Genomic DNA, 4,000 nt, shown 5'->3' with positions numbered 1-4,000 from the left:
ATCCTGGTTCCTTCCCTTCCTTTTTCTATCAGCCTCCATAACAAACTCGTTGCCGCCATCGCACACGCACACGCCTGAAGTCGCGGATCCATCCGCCACCGCCACAACTCTCCCTCAGTCGCCCATCGCCATCCCGCCCCTCCCTTTCCTCACCTATGTGCCGCCAGAAGCCGCTGCTGCCGCCAACACTTCCTCCGTCGCCCGTCGCCATCCTGCCGTCGCCATCCACCGCCGCCCCTCCCTTTCCTCGCCTCCGCGCCGCCAGAAGCCGCAGCCGGTGCAGCCACTCCCTCCGTCGCCCGTCGCCATCCACCGCCCCTCCCTTTCCTCACCTCCGCACCGCTAGAAGCCGCGGCCCCATCCTGAGTCGCCGCATCGCCGCAAGCGACTCCGCCCCTCCCTGAGTCGCCGGCCGGATCTCCACAGCACGCCAAAGGCCTTTTGTACTTCTTCAGTTCGTCGGGTCTGATCACGGTACTTATTAGTTTCTTTGATTGTCGTGCATCTGAACTTTGTGTGACGTTCATGTTTTGTTTGCAGCAACTCCCAGTTGCCGCCCGCACGTCGTCTCCCTGTCGCCGCATGTCCTGGTAAATCCTGTAGGCCAATCAAGGTGAGGCCATTCTCCTCTTCCATCCAGAACATGTGAATTCATTTGCCTTGTGTTCAAATGCAGAGGTTGTACACATATATTAGATGAGAGCCGCTTGATGACTCCGGTTAGCAGATCTTTTGGGCACCAGTTTGGGTATGAGTAATTCCTTTTCTCACATCGAGAATGTTTCATTTGATCATATCATTCTATAGTTTAACTTCACTAAGATCAATATAGTAGCTAGTTGTTCATCAGCCCTAAAGCACACGCTGCATTAAACGCTTGCAGACAAGGTGCTCACACAAGAGTTTTTTTGATTTTAATCAATAATCTTGTGTTATTAATTTCGATTCTGCCTTGCCTTCCTGTCAAGAAAAGGCTTCATGATCATTTGAGTTACAACTACAAGTCATTTTTTTTGCTACTTTCAAAGGAGCAACTGATATAAATTGATGGTTTTATTATCCTTTAATTGGTACTGATTTGTCATGTGCAGGCTTCAGAAGAGCAACTGTTTTTGGTACAAGCTAGGAGCATGAGGGGAAACTCAGCCTGTTCTTGATCATCTCATGTAAGAAGTTTGATTCTTGCTTTACATAAATGAGTAGCTGGACCTTACAAGACTGAATATCCTTTCACTCTCAGCACTGCTCTTTGTTTGATCCCACTTGTCTTGGTCTGACAATCGATTTTGTATTGCCTACTTAGTGCTTAGTGTGTAAATCAATTGCCACTATTGATGTGTGTAGATATAGTTCAGAAACCAAAAATTCTGAAAATGCAGCTGCTATGGTCCAATTCTGAGTATACGCCCGACCCTTGGTCTCGGCCGACCCTTGGTCCCGGGGTCGGATGCGCCCGACCCCTTGGTCCCGGGGTCGGATGCGCCCGACCCCTTGAGGGTGGAACTCCGCCTCGCCCGACCCCGAGTGAAGCTTCGCCTCGCCCGACCCCGAGTCCTAGGGTCGGGAGTGTCCGACCCCTGAGCGGAACGTTGGAGTAGTCCGAGGCGAAGTCGAATCCGACGCGTAGTCGAACTCGAACTGGTGTATCTTGATGCAACTATAGTAAATAGCTACTTAAGTGTATCTTGATATAACATACACTTTAAAGAGTAATTATAGGTTTGGATTGATCTTCATCTGCATTTATTCTTACTTATAGCTGAGTGAACCATGGATCTTCATTTATTAGATATGACATATTATCAGTTAATCAATAATTCCCCTTCTTAGTGTATGTTATATGGACTTCTCGATCGTGAAAACAATTGCAAATTTTGTGGCAGAAGAGTGAAAGGGTATTTTGCCTCTTCTGAAGTTTGTGCAGGGACTATCATTTTTATGGAACCATCCGGGTCAATGCGGGATAGGAAACCTTTTACAGATCTCACCAACACAACAATCCAAGGTGAGGATACAATTGGACATTTGGTTCGTGATGTACTATTGTTACTCATTGTGTCATTCCAATATGATGAAGGTACGCAAACCCCACATCTTGTAGATCCTAAGGAACGTGATAGAGAGCGCAAGAGATTCCTGGTTGCAACAATGTGTTATGAGAAGAGGATCGAATATAATCGTACAATCCGTGAGAGGCGTATGAGGAGAAAAACTGAACAGGGTGCCATTCAGCACATTCCAAACCATCATCAAGGTACTATTGTGTTTTTCGTTTATCTCCACTCTTGCATCCTTATTTGTCATGATAAAATATTGACACTCTGGAGTTTACGTAGATGACACTGTACACATGGAGGCAGATGAAATCTGGCTCCATAGGGGAGATTTGGGAGAAAATAAATACAGACTTCATGTGGGGAAAAATGAATCAGGTGCGCCTATACACTTTTGTTGTTTTGGAAAACATGAATGTTTTAGAAGGTGCTTTATTTTTATGATCTTTTAAAGATGGAGATATTGGTTTAATCAATGATGAGGCTCCATGTGGTGAGATGGAAGGTTTATGTGATCAGAGTTGTATCAACCCTCTGTGTGAAGGAGGTAACCTGTGCTTAATAATCATATGATATGGCTATGATTTCAGGAATTTCTAACTCTAAAACTTTTTTAGATATAAACGCCGCATTACGCAACGATGATGATACTTTTGATGACATGGGGGACATTTGGGATGAAAGTTGTAGTAGCCCTGTGGGTGAAGCAGGTAATCCCGTGCTGGCTAATTATTAGTGCTCTTTGATTATGAATGCTTCCTTTCTCTACTATATAATTTGTACCTTTGTTTCGTAATATTTCATTATATGTTTATGAAAACATTGCATTAATTAATTATGTGTATGTTGGCAACATTTAAATATTGCTGCTATATTGGATTGTTAATTACCATTATCTTTAATGTTTGATATAAATGTTCTGACACATTGCTAAATATAACTGTTGGCGCTAGAAATCGGTTAACCGAATCCCAGCGACCGACACACGACCCGGGAGAATCTGCTTAGCTCCTGTTCGGGTGAATGCCCTGGTGCGGTTCGCGCGGCGTGCCAGCCAATCTGACCTGTTGATTGGCAAGGAAGAACACGTGTCAAATTCAGTAACTACGATCGGCTAAGTTTCCGATCGAGAGAAGCTTATCGGCGGATCGGCCGATTTACTATGGTAATGAAATCGGCTATAAGACAGCACGATCCCCGTAGCCTTGTAGGTAGAAAAATATTAAAGTAAATCGATACAAAGCTTGCAATAACAGCACTAGGAAAAGATCTAATCGGCAATGGACGGATCCAACAACGGAAAGTCACGAAAGCCGATACTACCGATTCCTAGCGGGATAACGGGTGATAAAAACTAGGAAAACAGGTAAAAACCTATGAATCTAGTCGATATCGATAACTGATGAATAAATCTAAACGAAACAACAGCGATGCGCCGGAAGTTAAAGCTTAGATATTACTCGATAAACGGAACTTACAGAATCGGCCGGAGATCAAGATGATGCAGCCCTGCCAACCCGCACGAACTCGTGAGAAAGAAAAGTAACGGCGAAATCGCCTGCTCGAAAGTAAGTATTGAAGAATAAAGTAACTTGTTGTATTGATTGATTGTTGTGTCTACAGATTTACAAAGGTAGCTATTTATAGCCCCGTACAAATAATCTTCTTAACCGACTAGAACTCTATCTCTAATTCAAACAGAAAACAAATATCTACAAGCACAATCCGTGCTAAACTAATTACCCCACGCTTCGTGGGCTGAACTCCACCTCATCCCTCCATCTTTCCAGGCCCATACAGGCCCACTTTAGTCCACCTTCCTGATCGGCCGATTTCTAATCGGCAAAGGATTGCCGATTGGGAATCTGGTGCATTCACCCTGAAGCGAAGTAAAAGCTACTGACCGATTCCGCATCATAGCACCTTTTTGACCGATTTCCATCCGT

At 44.5% G+C, this 4,000-nt stretch overlaps 1 long non-coding RNA gene across 1 annotated transcript; it reads left to right on the top strand.

Moving 5' to 3' along the window:
• Positions 1-431: 431 nt before the first annotated feature.
• On the top strand, positions 432-1,925 carry LOC105914480. The gene is made up of 4 exons (XR_001164088.3): positions 432-590; positions 677-748; positions 1,092-1,166; positions 1,916-1,925. It is a non-coding gene; the product is annotated as an uncharacterized LOC105914480 (long non-coding RNA).
• The last annotated feature ends 2,075 nt before the right edge of the window (positions 1,926-4,000 follow it).

The sequence above is a fragment of the Setaria italica genome, chromosome V (assembly GCF_000263155.2).
Source record: "Setaria italica strain Yugu1 chromosome V, Setaria_italica_v2.0, whole genome shotgun sequence".
Lineage (NCBI taxonomy): Eukaryota > Viridiplantae > Streptophyta > Magnoliopsida > Poales > Poaceae > Setaria > Setaria italica.
Note: the sequence above shows the minus strand (reverse complement) of the source record. Positions and strands in the feature narration are given on the sequence as shown.